Raw genomic sequence first — 17,274 nt, forward strand, 5'->3', positions numbered from 1 at the left:
GTAGGCCAATGGTTCTTAAGACCACAGTTGCACACTTATCTGTGGGCTTTGGGTAGAAAGGTGGCCATCTCTTCGGTAGGGCCATCGAGCTGTAACTTTTTATGTGTAAGAACTGTTTCATGTGAGTTACCTGAAGAGCCAGTTTTAAAAGTTCAAATAGGTTCTCAACCTCAAAAAGGAGGAGATTCTCACAGCATTTAAGACTTGTCTGTCAACTGGTTCACCTGGGTGCAATGGGCAGAAAAAGGCTGAGGAATTTCCCCAAATACTGTGACCTAGGGGGTTACCTTTGGCTGGGGAATCAGGGGTGCTGTCAGGGATACCTACTCTGAAGGTGTGACCTCTTGATTTGGTCTCTCTCAAGTCTCTCTGCAATTCCTTCCTGTTTTAGTCTCAGTGCTGCACGTATGCCATCACTCAAGTGCTGACTTCCCTTTGAGAAAAGTCATCAGTGGTCCCCAAATCCCTGTCTGTCCCTATTCTGAGAACAGTCTGGAGTCCAGGCCTCTACCCCCCCCCCCTTTCTGTCACTTTGTTTCTGTCTGTCCCTCTCACACACACACTCATGTGTATACACACACACACACATACACACACACAGATACACACAGACACAGGCACACACACACATACACACACACAGATACACACAGACACAGGCACACACACACACACACACACACACACACACACACACACACACGCACGCACACACACCACCAAGTATTCCAAGACAAGGACCATACAGCAGTGATGCTTTCATCAAACCCTGTACTTTTTATAGCTGCACTTTCCTCTCCCTTCCCTTATGCTGCCTCTGCACTGCCCTCCCATCTTAAGAGCATCCATTTTGTTGCCCGAGTAGTAGCCTAGCTGCACCTTAAGGATGACTTGATGTTTGGTATCTAGATTTATTGCATCAGGAAAAGAAAGGAGATTTCTGGAAGGACAATATGGGGTTGGAAGTGACCCAGAGTAAGAGGGAGCAGACACAGTAGGCGTCAGCAGGAGACGGTCTTGAGAAACAAGTAGAATTTACCCGGAAGTGAAGAAGTTTGCAGAGACTAGTCAGATTTAGGGGGACATTGGCATTTTTATTGGGGTGTTACCCATGCTAGGAAGCTCTGGGCTCTCTTGCAAAGTCCAGAGGACTGCTTACTGGGGGTGTTATTTACACTTGCTAATAATTAACTACCATCCGTGTATTAACCAACCAAGTCAAACCAGCGCACAGAGGGACCCAGAAGAAGCCCAGAAGCTGGGAAGCTGGGGAAGACTGAGTTCTGTGTTTTCTTTAAAAATGGGAATTTTAGATAGAAATCGAATCATATTCTCTCAGTTTGAAACTTCATATTTTATACACATACAGCTCCTTCCATTGTCAACCCCAAAGTGCCTACTAATCCAGTATTTGTGTTAAAAAAAACCAAAACAAGGCACCCAAACCCTCGCTCTGGCAATATGAAATCATGCCAGAGCCTATATTTCTCCTACACAGATAAGAACGTTGGAATCGCTTTGGATTATCAAACACCTACTGTGTTTGCTTGCTATCTTTCTGTCTGTCTGTCTATCTATCTATCTATCTATCTATCTATCTATCTATCTATCTATCATTATATTTGATCTTTCCAACTGCCATTTAATGAGCATCATTATCTCCATTTTATAAAAGGGGAAACTGAGGCTCAGAGTGGTCAAATAACCCATCGTTGCTTGTGAATGAGGTTTGGCCAGCGTTTCACTTGTAGGGGAATTTCATCTTTTTGCCTCCATGGTGCATTACATCCGTGACCGCCATGGCAACAGTGCCATAAAGTTCCAAGGGACCAGCAGCCCTGAGGCTGTGGTAGGAGACGCATCCCACAGCTCTTTATGACGGTGGTGGCCATCCATCAGTCCCACTGCCACTTCTGATTTCTGCAGTAAATGCTCACCGCTGGAGGCCAGCGTGGAGAAGGTGGGTTAGCTAAGGGCAGTTTGGTCATTCTTCAGTTTCTAGAGAACCTGTAAGAAACCCTGTCTCCTCTGCCCACAGTCCCTCACAAATTAGTTCAGCTTAATCTATTTGGCCTCTGTTTATTGGGTTCCTGCTTACATTAGGTGCTGCACTATGCTGTAAGGATACCAAATGGGTGTTTGTTCTTTTAAAGACAATGACCTAAGGAGGGGGACAAATACTACCTAGGAGCTGTAAATCACTGGAGTAAACCAGGGTAAAAAGTGCCCCTAGAGCACAGAGATGAAAGTGTGAGCGCATGTGTGTGGAGTGGTGCTGAGAGTAGAGATGGAGACAAAACCAGTGGAGAACAACATTAGACCCAATAGGTAGAAAGAAAAAGTCATTCCAGGACCCCAGGCAGGAAGACACTGCCTACAGCCTAGGGCAGATATTTATACTAGACTATGAGACCACTATATGATTGCGTCATTTTGTGTACCCTACTTTCCTGTCTGTAAAGGGGGGATAATTATATTTATCCACCATAGGGTTGTTATGGGGGATGCATGACCTCATTTAGTGCTTAAAGAAGCATCTTGGACTCAAAACAATTCAGCAAGCGTGACGACGACAATGGGTATTCTCTCTCTCTCTCTCTCTCTCTTTTTCCATTCTCCCTTTACAAATGTTTTCCTGCTGGCCCTTGATTTGTGGTCAACATTCCACTGAGTGTCCTCTTGTATCGCCAACTTGAACCCTTATTTATTCCTTCTTTTTCTCGTGTGTGTGTGTGTGTGTGTGTGTGTGTGTGTGTGTGTGTGTGTGAGAGAGAGAGGGGGGGGAGGGAGGGAAGGAGGGAGGGAGTGAGGGAGAGAGATAGAGATAGAGATAGAGAGAGATAGAGATAGATAGATAGATAGATAGATAGAGAGAGAGAGAGAGAGAGAGAGAGAGAGAGAGAGCACGAGCTACAAGATCTTTAACCACTGAGTCACCTCCCTGGCCCCTTTACTAACTCATGTATGATCACTTGGGCTTTTGCATATGTATGCTGAGTTTCCAGGTAGAAGATAGATTTCTCTTTGTTTGGGACAATATGCATTTATGACACCCATAGCGTGAGGTGACAAGACAATGAATGCCTCATCATTAATGACTTATTATGAGAAAGGTAGTGTGCAGGTCCTGGAACATGTGTGATAAGTGACAATACTCTTAGCAAAAGAGACAAAACAAGAGAGCTCTTCCAAGGGTCCCAGTTGAAGGTCCAGCAGATCAAAGAGGAAACTGAGGTCAGATTCACTGGACAGACATCAGCTCCTGACCGTTGATTTGACTTTATTCATAGATGTTTTCCCCCATTTGAGTTGACTGAATATTCTGAATTTGCTGACTAAAAGGACCAATGAAGGCCTAATGTCTATGGAACTGCTGGTTAGAGGTACTCTTTGGGTAGGGTTCGGTTCCTCTGATGCTGGGCAAGCAAGCTCCTGTCTACAGACGTTACTCATGTGATTGACATATCAGGTTAACCAGTAACCATACTGTCTTCACACACCCTTTCCCCAGGAGCTCACCTTACTCAGGACTCCTGTCAGTCACATACACAACACATATATGGACACAGCTAATAATATATATCTTATCTGGAGACAATCTTAGTGTTCAGCCCTTTTTTGTGAACCAGGCTCTTTAGTTCTGAGGCTCTCCCAGATCATGTCTTCAGGGTGGTTGGTGCCAAATCAGACAAAAAAAAATGCTACCCCCGGACAGGTGGGACTGTGGGTGAAGGGAACAGATGTTTCCTTTGTGCTGCCTGTTGGGGATCCACAGAGGAAGGCAAGTCTGACCTTTCTCCCAGGTGTCCATATTCTTTGGAGCTATCCTCCAGCTGTGTTCTAAGCTGAGGGCTTTGACAGCTCCAGGTTTAGCTTCATTGCCTCTTCCTAAACCACATCATCAATAACATGGCTCTAGACCCTGTGCAATGGCCTCCAAAGTGGCCTTAGTTCTCCGAGTGCCCCTGGCTATTGAATTACTCTGTACCTCTTTTTCTATCCTTCCCAAGACAATGAGAACCAGCCAGCGGACTCCTGGGGGTATGTGCTTGTTTGCACCCAATAGAAGTAGAAACAGACAGGATGGGAGGGGAAGGGAAATAGCAACGAGTGAGGGCTCCTTCCAGAACCCAGCTGCACCCTTGCCTTGGCTCTGCTGCTTTCAATGAGCGAATGAGGGTGGTTGATGCTTCAGCCACCGGTGTAACCAGATCTCTGTGGCTCTTGAAAAATGGAGCTCTCTTCAGCAACAACTGTTTGCAATTAACTTTAACATATGGTGGAATTTGTTTTTGTGTCCATAAAGCATGATAGGCAGTGAGGGTCTGGCAAGGAATGTACCCTGCCTGTCGGGCCCCAGGCCTAGCTGGTGGGAGAGATCTTTCCATTCATTTGGGAGCACAGAGACTCTTGGTCAGCTGAACAGTCACAGATGACTTCAGTCAGGCTAAGAGTCCTCCCTTCGGATTGCCTATGTAGTTCTACCTGAGCGATAGCATGGGCAAAGCCATGTTGTCTGCTTTTTCTAACGGAGGCCAATGGCCTCTGGCTTTATTTACTCTAGTTTCTAAGTCTTGGCTGCTGTCTGACTCCTCACTCTTACGATGTTGTGCTTTTGCTTGAGGATGGCCCTGCCAGACTTACTCACATGGTTTGATAGACCACACCATCAGGAGTCACACGGTAGCTCTGTGGCTACCTCTCAGGTGAGTGGGATGAGCTAGGAGGTATTGGACTGAGAGTATCAGAGTTGATGAGCAGGCACTTAAATATACAGGGGAATTACCCTTACTGAGCCTGCAGTCTGGCGGTTCACATTAACCCCACGTTGTGCCTTGGCCGCTTTACAACAGCATCAAGAATGGAGACCCCACCATTTCCAGTTCCTATCTTTCGTCCTCAGGCTATTGATGTCATTGTCCCGTTTGTTTCTAGTAGCTCCAGGATGGCCCCTCATCTTTAGACAGCAGGGTCCCAAATCAGGAAGACAAAGCTGGGACCTGCGTCTTACAGAAGGTAGTCTATCTCAGTACTCCTGGCAGACTTTCCTTTATAGCTCTCTGGCCTTCACAGGGCCACGTGGCCTTGTTCCCAGTCTGGAGTTAGACAACGGAGAAGCAGTGAGATTTGTTTCTTGCAGGGGAATCCTGATTCATCCCTGGGAGACAGTACAGAGGTCACAGGGACGAGGAACACAGTCAGGGTTCTCAGGAAGTGGTGGAAGGGGCTGTTGAGAGGGTAGCCCTGCTGCCCATCAGGGAGGCAGACTGCAGCTGTAGGGAAGAGAGTCATACATGAGAAGCATGATGGGTGGGCATGGGGCGATGGTGGCCTGGACTTCTCGAAGCTCTTCTCGGAATCCATATTTTTTAACAGTATTACTTTCTCATTTTATCCCTCCGCTCAAAAATGTGTCAAGATTCCCCATTTCCCATGAAATAGAGTTGGAGACAGCTTAGTAATTCAAGGCCTCCCTCGTCTTACTCAGCACAGCCTCACATCTGGCAGGAAGCACAGATTTCCTGTTTTATTTCCTGGTGCTCCCCTGTATGGAACAGGTATGGGGAAAACGGCTTCATCTCCCCGCTGCTTAAAACCCTTCGGAGTGTTTAACCTCAGTCGTTGCTCACTCGAGACCCTTTGCTTGGTGTGTGGACTGTCACTCATCCTTATAAGTGAGGTGTACTTATTTTTAAGGCCCTCCTTTATGTCATCACCGCCCTGGAGAACCCTCCCTTTATGGGAATCCCCACTGCTGTGGGTTTCGAAAGCCCTGGTTATTGGTTTATTAATTGCTTTTCTTGTCACTGTGACCAAATACCAGACATGAAACAGCTTAAGGGAGGAAGGGCTTATTTGGGCTTCAAGGAGATATAGTCCATTTTTGCAGAGACTGCATGGCAGCAGACGTAGGAGGTGGCAGTTGGTCACATCACACCAAAGTTGTGAAGCAGAGAGAGAAGGGGGAAACAGGAAGAGATCAGAATATAAATGTCACCCTCCAAGACGAGTGTTCACTTCCTCCAGCAAGGCTACATCTTCTAAAACGTCCACATCCTTTTCTAATAGTTGGGGACTAAGTAGTCAAACGTATGAGCCTGTCAGGGACATTCACATTCAAACCACAACAGTGTACTCTGTGGCTCATGATAGCTGACAGTTTCAGGTAACCATCTGGAGGGCAAACCTGGACTGATTTGTGGGGGCCAGGGCAGATTAAGATTGGTGCAGAGGGTGAAGCCATGTCAGGTAACCGGAGAGTGTTGAGAATTGCAAGAATGCCTGAGTCTTAACTTCCTAACTTCTGCTTGTCTTCAAACAGCTTGGCTCGCTGGACAACACAGACATTCCCACCATCACGGAAAATCTAACAGGTTACTAGGGATCTACTAGGGATTCCTAGAGGCTGCAATCCAGACATCCTTTGGTGCAGTTGTCACAGCCATGAGTTTGCCTAATTGTGACCTAATGATGGAAATCATGGGGATGGATATAGACCCTGTGCCACCAGACCATAGGGAAGCTTCTCTTAAGCAGCATGCTATAGGGAGCCTTGCCCACACACAATACTTGGATGCATAGCATTCTCACTCTCTTGAGGCAATCCCCAACTAGTCCAGCTTCCATATTTCAAGATTTCCTGTGTCAACCCCCAGGGTACTGTCTGAGGTGATGGGAACATTAGTGAAGTAGACCATCCATCTCTGGGAAGTCCTTGAGCAGCCTTTGACAACAAAGCCGGGGATGATATGATGAGTCTAGATTCTCAAAGAGCCCACAGGTCTGGGCTGTTGCGGTTTCCGTCTGTCTTCCTGTTGGACAGCTTTTGCCCTAGTACACAGCAGGTACAAACACGTTTCTGGGAATTCTTATGTCACATGTCACAGCGCTTGCCATGGCCATTAGAAACTTTCACACCAGTGTGACGTACATGGAGAAAACAAAAACCTGGTCATCTGGCTAACTCTGAGCTACTGCCTAACCAGTTATCATTTGCTGACGATGGTTAGTGGTGCGGATTATCATTAACCCCACTTTAGAAGTGAGGAGACTTGGACGCAGGGAGATTGATCAGCTTGAACAAAGTTTTAGAGCTAATAAGCCAGAGAAAGGACTTGAACCTAAGATTTCCAGTGTTTTCCACTACGCCAGTTATCAGTAAGGTGATACACAAAAAGACACGCCAACATATTTTCTACCTTTTTTTCTCATATGTACAGATTGGAGAATTACATGGGAATGCTTATTCGCAATCCTACCAAGATGGCAATAGTGTAATTCCCAGGGTTTGATAACTGTGCCTGTTGCTTAAGATATGGGGCTCAATTTGTCCAGTCAATCAGTTCACTCCCCCAAAACATCTACTTCACATTCACGCCTATTCATGATGCTTTAACATCAGTCCACAAATGCCATGAAAGGGAGAACCTGAGGCAAAGCAAAGTAATTTGGTATACTTCATGGTACATAGTGGTGTTTTAGTTAATGTGTTATTTTAACTGAAGCTTGGATCCCACTACTAACTAGGTCAAGTAATTCTGGGTAGTGCAAACTTTGCTCCATACAGAGTGACTCTCCAAGTTTTTGCCTACAGCACCCATGAGGCATTCCTTGCTCCTGGTAATGACAAGACTCACTGGAACCTATCCAATCCCCTCTCATTTCTTGGAAGGCCATTCCAGTGTTTCTCTCTTGCCTTTTTCCTCCTTCTTAAAGATTTATTACATACACAATCATTCATAGCAGCAAATGTCTTACTATTGTTTGTAGTCTAGTTAGTCCTAGGTGTCTTAGGGTTTTATTGCTGCAAAAAGACACCGTGGCCACAGCAACTCTTGTAAAGGAAAGCGTTTAGTTGGAGCTGGCTAACAGTTCAGAGGAATAGTCCATTATCGTCATCATGGGAAGCATGGCGGCATGCAGGCAGACATAGTTCTAGAGAGGTGCATGAGAGTTCTACATCCAGACTGGTAGACAGTAGGAAGAGAGAGACACTGGGCCTGGCTTGAGCACTGGAAGCTTCAAAGCTGCACCAGTGACAAGGCCATATTTATTCCAACAAGGCCACACCTCCAATGATGCCATTCACTATGACTCTATGGGGGGAGGCATTTTTCATTCAAACCATCACATTAGGTTTCCAACTATCTCAGGTTCTATGAGTCCTTGAGTGAGACCCATTTAAAGAGACTGATTCTTATGTCTGTGTATCTTTTTGCCCCTATGGTGGCCCTTTTTCTGGCCTCACTATTTTCTCTGACCTTTGCATGGCTGAGTGTAGGTTTGGTACTTTGTCTTAGTCAACCCATCAGTAGCATGCAGTACATTTGATCGCTGTTAAAATTTCACCCTTGATATGTACCCCCAAAGAACTGAAAAAACAAAACAAAACCAGTGGAAACAGTTCATGTCCTTAGGTGGATGAATGTAGAAACAAGATGTGCTGTGTCATACACTGGGATTTATTCATCCATAGAAACATGTGATACAGACTGCTGAATGCTATGCCAAAATGCACGCTACTGAATGCATAAGCCTAGAAAATGTTATCTTGAAGGAAGCTAGACACAGTCATGTGAGATATGTGTTCATACTTAAGATCTACACTCAATAGGTATGCCAATAGAGATGGAGAATAGTGGTGGGTGCTATGAAAGGAAAAGGGAAGGGGGGGCAAAGGGCTTAAGGACAAAGGGCTTTGTTTGGAATGATGGAAGTGCTTTGGCGTCAGATACAAGTGTTGGTGTTGGTAAGATTCACTCCTTATTAGTTCCCTAGAGCTTTGCTCAGACATGAACTCTTTGATGAAAATGCTGAGTCTCCATCTCAGAGCTTCCCGCTTTCTTTATTCCTTTACATGTCCACTTCATGCATCTGGCATTTTTGTGGCTACCTGTTTGCTTTCCATCAACTATAAACTCAAAGAGAAGGATTAAAAAAACCTGGTTTGTTCACTTGTATTCCAAGAACAGTAAACAGTGCCTCAATCTGACACAGCTAGAACAGGGAGCGCTCAGCAAACAGTTGTTATGAATAGGAATAGCACCTTTTCCTCAAATGCTCTCTGATTTCGGTTTCCAAATTTCTCTCTGTCTTTTTTTTTTCTTACTTGGGACTGAGCCCACCGATCACACACACCACGTAAGCACCGTCGTAACCTTCCTTTCAGTATCTGCTGGCTGTAAGGATCCCGTGACTCTGTGAGTGAAGGCTATCTTGATATTCATGATTTCTTCCCATGTGTCTCTCATTAGTTGGCCATAATGGGAAGCAGTTCTCTGGGTGGCACAGGTGCATGGTGTCTGCTGTCCCTTTCCTCTCCATCCCTCTCTTGGCTGCAGTTTGTGGAGGGAACATTTTTCCTTAGGGTGGAAAGGAACGGACCTGTTAGATGACCTAAGCTGTGACTGTCATCTACAGGGCAGATACTTCTGTATCCATAAGTGAGCAAAGTTCCTACCATGGCTCTTAATGGTAGAGGTGGGCTGGATGCCACTGAAGTACATACAGCTTCATCCCAGAGGAAGATGAGAGACATTTGTGTTGGGTGTGAGAGAAGGCCCTTTTCCTGGCCCACAAGGACAATGTCTATAGGCCTTCTGGAGATGGCTCTATAATAGCCCCTTGGCCTCTGCTTTGTCCAGAGGGGACAAGCTCCTGCCTTCGTTCCTGGGTGCAGGTGAACTGCTGGACATTAAGTAATAGCAGTATCCAGCCGTTCTCTTAGAACTTGTCAGGGAGCCTCTGGCCTTTGTTTTGATCTGGAAGAACAGGCCCCTAACTTCCTAGTTGTTTTGTGTCTCTAGCTCAAAACCCAATGATCTCCAAGAAGAGGGAATCAGAAGCAGCTGTGGACTTCCTGTCCTTTTTCAGTGTTCTTTCTTGGGTCCTACCCAAGGATTCTGCAACTTCACAGAACACATCCCTAAAGGCCTTAAGATGTCCTCTGGTTTTGACACCTGCTTGACATTAGTTATTCCTATAATGGAGAAAGGTTGTTACAGTCTTTCCCACCATACATGTAGTGTAGAACACCATGAAACTACAGTGATCCCAAATCCAGTGTGTGTGTGTGTGTGTGTGTGTGTGTGTGAGTGTGTGTGTGTGTGACTGTGTGTGTGTCTTCATGGGCAGTCAGTCGTGTGTGTGTGTGTGTGAGTGTGTGTGTGTGTGTCTTCATGGGCAGTCAGTTGTGTGTGTGTGTGTGTGTGTGTGTGTCTTCATGGGCAGTCAGTCGTGTGTGTGTGTGTGTGTGTGTCTTCATGGGCAGTCAGGTGTGTGTGTGTGTATGTCTTCATGGGCAGTCAGTTGTGTGTGTGTGTGTGTGTGTGTGTGTGTCTGCATGAGTAGTCAGTCATGTGAGTGTGTGTGTGTATGTGTGTGTGTGTGTCTGCATGGGCAGTCAGTCATGTGTGTGAGTGTGTGTGTGTGTGTGTGTCTGCATGGGTAGTCAGTCATGTGAGTGTGTGTGTGTGTGTGTCTTCATGGGCAGTCAGTTGTATGTGTGTGTGTATGTGTGTCTTCATGGGCAGTCAGTTGTATGTGTGTGTGTGTGTGCACACGAGCACCCTTATGCTTGTACTTCAGTCTGTACACGTAATTTGTCACTGCGATTTCAAGCCAGGAGTCCTGTTTCATAGGGATTCCTGTGGTTCTTTGCCCCTCATGCTGTTCCCCTTCTCTAATCCTCTGAATGGAGCGGGTATGGGGAGCAGAGCCATGTGAAAGGCCTCCAAGATGGAAATTATACTGCGGACTTGTGCACAGGGCTGTGGTTGGTGCGATGGGACCGTATTGCACTTTGCCATCGTGTGTCCTGGCTTTTCCATTTTCACCCTAACCTCACTTCTTTCATCTTAAGTTCCAAGGCTGATGCTCCTTCTCTGAGCTGGATACAACCTGAACCATAGATTGGAGTCTGGACTTTTTTTCCAGTACAAGGTCTGCCTCTCTCTCCTGGGTAATAGATTTCCCTAGGGTTGATAACTTCTTCTGTTCAGCTAGTGAGTGACATAGAGCTTTGAATGTACAAACTGTCACCCTACTCTTTGACTCTCGATTCTCAGAGCTACACTGGACAGAGTTATGACAGACTGGATTCAAATCCTGCCACCTCTGTGGGTCTCTATTTCCTCATTGTAAACTGAGAAAGGGTTCTAAGCAGATGGGGGACATGGCCGTTTAGTCCTTAGTGGGATCGTCCGGGCTGGTGCATTGGAGCACCAGCTTGGCAGGGGTTGAGAGGAAGCAGGTGGCACACTGATGAGGCTGTTGCGGTCACCCAGTGATGACATGGAAGACTTGCTGCAGTGGCAGCAATGACATGAGAAGGCGCAGATGACGGTCCCGCTTTGAAAGTGGGGCAGACACTGCTCCTTGACCCACTGGATGTGAGTGTGTGTGGGAGAAGAGTCAGGAGTTGGTCTGAGATGCTGGTCCTGATGCGAGTGACATCTACCAACAGGAAGGAGAGGCTGTAGTTGGGGCAGAATTGAGGCAAGATGAGGTAGGTGGGGAGACAGCTCAGTGGTTAATAGGGCTTGCCAGTGTTTCAGAGGACTGGAGATCAGATCCCAGTACCCTTATGGGGAGTCTGCAACTCCAGCTGCCGGGTGCCTGATACCCTCCTCTAACCCCTTCCTATACCCATACACCTATTCTTTCTCTAGTTCTCTCTCTCTCAATAAAAATTATTTAAAAATCAAGAATTGCTCTTTTGCTTTAGTTTGTTATTATAAGACAGCACACAGTACCTTAGAAACACACGTGCTAATATTCTTATGTATGCTTTTAAGTGTTTAAGGAGTTGGAAACTCATTACTACTATGATAGGGTAACTGCATGCTATGTACCAAATTATAAGTACAGTTAAAATAAAAATAATTTCAACCAGAGCGCCGAGTGAAGGCGTTTAGTAGATAGTTATACATCCGAGTTAGACTTGAGAGACTGAGCAAAGGGCAGAAGCAGGAATGTTGGCGTTCGTTCTTCCACCTTTGTGCGCCATTCACAGTAATGGCCCCGGGTAAAATTACCAAGAGTGTGACTGCAAACAGGAGAGTGGGACTAAACCTTCCATGGTTTGAGCTGTGGGGTAATTAGCAGAAGAGACCCAGCAGGAGTGACCAGCAAGGCAGGGCGAGCGCACACAGAGAGGGATCCAGTAATGGATGAAGCCAAGTTCTGCTCCTGAGTGTAGCCTGAGGAGGACCGAGTGATAGATTGGTCATTGATGACTTTTTCAAGGTGAGTTTGCTAGAGGGATGGAACGAGTGTCTAAGGGACAGACGAGCCTTAAAGGAGACGAATGGCAAACGACAGACAAAAGTCATTTCTGACTTTTTATTTTCGATGAATTCCATCAAGCAAATGAGACAGTGGGCGGTGGGAGAAATGGATCAAAGCAAGCATAGTGTGTCCAAAATGAGGGAAAAAAGGGAAACAGTTAAAGGAAAGAGTTTTGGAAATAGGGAAACTATATGATACGTGTGAATAACTCTGATTTGATAAAAATCCATGGCCAAAGTAGAGGAGTTGCCTCTAAAGAGGACGTACCAGCTGCCACCAGGAAGGAAATTTCCCACAGTGAAGGAGCCAATTAGAGCCAGGAGCAGGACTTGTACTGCGTCCTAATTGTGGCCATTCTTACTACTCCAGGATGGTCAAAGGGAGCTGCTCTTTTCCCTCAATAAAAGGAAGTCGTGAGGTAGGAGGTTCTTAGTTGATTCAACTGCTCAATAAAAAAAAAAGTCCTTGTCTCTTCCTCTACATCTGCAACAGGTAGCACTCATTCTCGGTGCGAAGACTGTGGTATCGTCTCTGGGCATTCCATTTAGTCCTGGTAGGAGGAAGAGACAGCAAAGAGTGAAATGTGTGCACCAGCTGAGTCTGTTTCATGAAGCGACAGTTTTCCCAGAGTTCCTCCCTTCCTTAGCCCCACCCAAGGAACCCCGTGTAACACTTACATGTAACTTACTCTTCAGTTGCAAGAGAAGCTGAGCACTGAGCTTTTAGCCAGTATGCAAGCCCTGGGTTTTGGTACAGTATGTATTTACAAAGTTAGAACCACCCCAATAAAATAAACAAATTCACCATCTCTGTCCTCACCGAGGATGTTAAGTTAATCTCATTACCATTAAGTTCATTTGCATTGCTGCACTGTCACTGTCTGACTGGTTTAATTAGCATAATATCCTCATCGAATCGTAGTGTGTGTCAGCATCTCCTTCCCTTTTAATCGTGGACAGCATTCCATTGTATATTTAGACTACTCTTCGCTTGTCTGTCCACCTGTTGATGGACACTGGTGTTGCTTTCAGATTTTGTTCCCGGCAACAGTCCTACTGTGAATATGGGTGTGCAAACATCTCTCCCAAGTCTCTGTTTCCAGTTCTTTGGGGAGTTATGTCCAGAGAGAGACTTTTGGATCATATGGCACTTCTCCTTTGATTTTTTTTTTGCAGGAATTTCCATAATTCATCTGGCAGCAGCTACAAGGCCACTTCACACACCCGGCCACAGAGCACAAGCGCTCCAAGCTCACATCTTTGGGAACACTTGTCTTTTCTATCTTTTTATTAGCAGCTATTCTAATGGGCATGGCATCTTTTGGTTTTGATGCGAATGGGGAGAGTTGAATGAACAGGTGGGAGATAATTGAAGAATTTAATTAATGGAGGAAGGTTTAAAAATAGAAGGGTGAAAATAAAAACATCAAGAAACAAGGACGGTGCCACATGGACAGGCTCAGATTTGCCCTTACAGAGCCCTCAAGACATCCCAGGTCTACCTGGAAGGGACTGCCCTCCAGGAGGGATGCTGGTGGGAAGACCAGGGTCTGGCTATCCGTCACCCTCTCTGATGCGAACAACAGACTCAGATATCAAAACCTGACTTTTCCCCCACTCTCTCAAGCTAACCAGTTTTTGTTTCATTTCATTTTTGTGGTGCAAAAGTTTGAACCCAGGACCCTGTACACATTATACAGTTGTTCTGCCATTAGGCAACGTCTTCAGTTGTACATAGAGCTGAGATGTCACGCAACATTACCCCTGTTTTGAGGTCTAGGGACTAAAGGCTTTCTAGAAACTTAAATAACTCAGGGCTGTTTCTACTTTCTACCTGAAAACGCCCTCAGCAACAGTCTGTGGTTTTCATGTTTTGGTGGGGATTTTCACCCGGACTGCCAGAGGGAAGTTTTCATGTTTTTGTGTCTCCTAGAAGTATACTTGAGGACAGGCACAAGTCACTTTGAAATACACTTCTAGTCTTCAAGGGACATTTAGTTCTTTTTACAGTACTCTTGCTATCTGCTAATCCTATGAGGAACCCTTGAGTTGTGATAATATTATTTTCTTCTTTCTTCTTTTTTGATGCACAGCACAATAGAAATCATGAATGAAACGTGATGGTGGCCAGGGCAAATAGGACTCATGGAGCGCTCGGTGTCGCCCCCTGCTGGGATCCCAGAATCTTTCCCATCAAAGCATCATTAATAATACCCTGTCCTTCCTAATGCATCCCTCATACACACAACACACACACACACACATACACACACACACACACACACACACACGAGAGAGAGAGAGAGAGGGGGGGGGAGGGGGATAGAGTGCACCCAGGAAACATATACTATTTTAAAGAATATACATTGCACTGGCCTCATGCCACGTTGCTAAGCCAAAACTTGTGGAAGAATGGGAATCTGTGCCCAGAATATCAGCTAAAAATACCTCTTCCTCCACCCTCTGTTGTTTGGTGGGTGTGCTTAAGAGCAGCCCAAGAGGCTAATGAGGATAAAGAGAAAGGAAAACTGGCGTTTTCAAAGGAAACCAAACCTTCATTCCCCCATAAGAAAACGTATCCTTTCCATATGCCTGTTTTATGTTTCTTGCTGTTCTACCATGCCTCTGTGACAGTATGGAAAGTCTATAATGTAAGTCCTGCCACCTTGGCTTGAGTTATTGGAACCCACATTTTCACCGCACTGTTTTGCTCTAAAGCCTGGTTTCATAGACAGCTTTGGCAAGGAAGAAAAGAGGGAGGGAAGGAAGGAAAGAGAGGTCCACTGTCCTGCCCTCTGTCTGCTTATTTAGTTTCTTAGACACCCTCCGTTCATTTTAGGAGACTAGGGGGAACCTTTCTACCTTTGCCAGCCTACGGCGATGTAGTCGTGTTCATTCCTGACCACTGAGCCACACGCTCTGGCTGGTCCTTTCAAAAATCTTAGATTTCCTTGTGGTCGAGCTCACTGCTCCTTCTGGATCGTGGTTTCTTTCCCTTTATGAAGAGGATGACTGATCTCTCGGTGGGGGAGGGGATTAGGAGAGTATGGTAGGGCCATGGGTGTCTGGATGCAGGTCCAAACAAAGACCAATGGTCTAAAAAGAAGCAGTCAACTGACATCTGAAGTGACGTGCAGAACAAAGGTCTGTTCCAAATATTTGCTAGATAATCTCAGTATTAACCAAATAGCAACCAGTGGCTCTGGTGGGCCAGCCATAGAGCTGATGACTTCCTGAACATATGCTAGGTCATAGGCAATGAATGTGGGCACTACAAAACAAGGGCTGGCTACTATCAATATTTGCTGTGAGCTATCACAGCCATAGTAGCCTGAATGAAATTCACCCCGTTTCCTCTCAAGGGCTGGGCCTTTCATATTTGTTTGTTGGTCCCTTTTCCAATAACATGAAAGCTCGCTGAAGTTTAATTTAATTTGTTACAGTGATAATGAATATAGTCTTGAGATAATATGTGTGGCTCTATTTCTACCTCAACGACCATCTTGAAATATATTACCTTAGACAAATATTTACATGGGGAGATACATTACATTGATTTCAATAAAGGGAGCTAATAACTATAGCTTATGGACAGCAGCTAATAAGTGTCAGATTCTTCAGATGAATTATCTCAATAAATCTCCAAAATAGGTCACATGACCTAACATGATCTCATTTTTTTTAAAAAACAGAAACTGGGGATTCGAGAGAGCCTGAAACTTACTCATATCTGTAAAACGAGAAACAAGCTTTGCATACATGTCTATAAGTCTTAAAGCTGTGGATTTTTCCCCCCTTTTATAATGTTCGGCTGACTGGAACACAGTTTTTTTGAGAACAAGAAAGACATGCGTGGTCTACAATTTCAAGGTAAATCTACTCATTGCCAACAGTCTTTTGAGATGCAAAGAGCACACCTATTTCTTAGTAAGGTCTCATGGCGCTTCTGGGTTGCAGACATTGTCGTTAACAGTCCTCCCTCTTATTCACTCATCCCATTGTATGTTTCTCTGCGCAGTTCCCCAGGAGCCACCAGGAGACAGAAACTCTGATTGGCTCTGCCAGCCACTTATTGTTCTCCATTTTTTCACCACTGTGGAGTCTTAAGACTGTCTCCTGTAGATGATCTTGCCGAGTCTATTGTCTCTGCAGACTTTCCCACCGCCTCAGGACCACGTGCTCCATTGCTTATTGTGGTGCTATTGGCTCAGCCTCAAGGACAGAGACCTTGAGCCAGCTGACAAGGTTGCTCGTGTCACTTCTTCTAAGGCCACAAGCCATGCTTTTGGTTCCCAATACTTTTGAATACTCTTCTTTCACCATCACTCCCTCAGTTTAGCCACATGCTCTCCCAGGCTCCCAGCAGCAGATTTTCCAGCAGACAGTTTTGGCTTATGGCCAATCCTCATCTCTGCCTGGATGACCTCAGTTACCAAGTCAACATGGTACTTGATGAATGTTGCTATGCTGCCCCCTGGTGGAGAGGGTGGAAACAGCTGATTCCTGTCTCATTAAAGAACCAAAGTAGACTGTCTCTCTCCTACTCCGACTTCCCCTCCCTAAACTGAAGGATCCACAAACCTCATTAACTCAGGCCCAGTAGCACTGTGGAAAGGCAGTGTAACCTGTTATAGTGTAGTTTCCAAGGTTTGACTTGTTATTGGTAAAATGGAGGAGGCTCAGTTGGAATTAATATCTCTTATGTTTATCTAGACTTCCGTTCTTCTGTTTGTCTGTGGTCCAGATGCTTTGTGAATCTGCCTTCAGGACTCTGCACCAAGGCTGACGAAGATCTTGTTCTTTCCAAACATACTTCTGGTTAGGAGTCATCTGGAGCACTGTCTTGGGAGTTCGCTTTCTATTCTCAGTTTGGTCAGGTCTGCAGTAGCTTGTGAGTTTGCACAAGGCTGTCATGCTCTGTGATTCCGGTATGTGAGAAGTTGTGTTGTCAGCATGGAGGGTGTCAATTGGGACAAGAGGACATCTA

General features: G+C 45.5%; 1 protein-coding gene across 2 annotated transcripts in view; it reads left to right on the forward strand.

Annotated features, from left to right (window-relative positions):
* The window catches only part of Lmx1a (LIM homeobox transcription factor 1 alpha), a 143,665-nt gene that overhangs the window by 73,415 nt on the left and 52,976 nt on the right, over positions 1-17,274 (forward strand). The gene's annotated exons all lie outside the window — the stretch shown is intronic.

The sequence above is a fragment of the Rattus norvegicus genome, chromosome 13 (assembly GCF_036323735.1).
Source record: "Rattus norvegicus strain BN/NHsdMcwi chromosome 13, GRCr8, whole genome shotgun sequence".
Taxonomy (NCBI): Eukaryota; Metazoa; Chordata; class Mammalia; order Rodentia; family Muridae; genus Rattus; species Rattus norvegicus.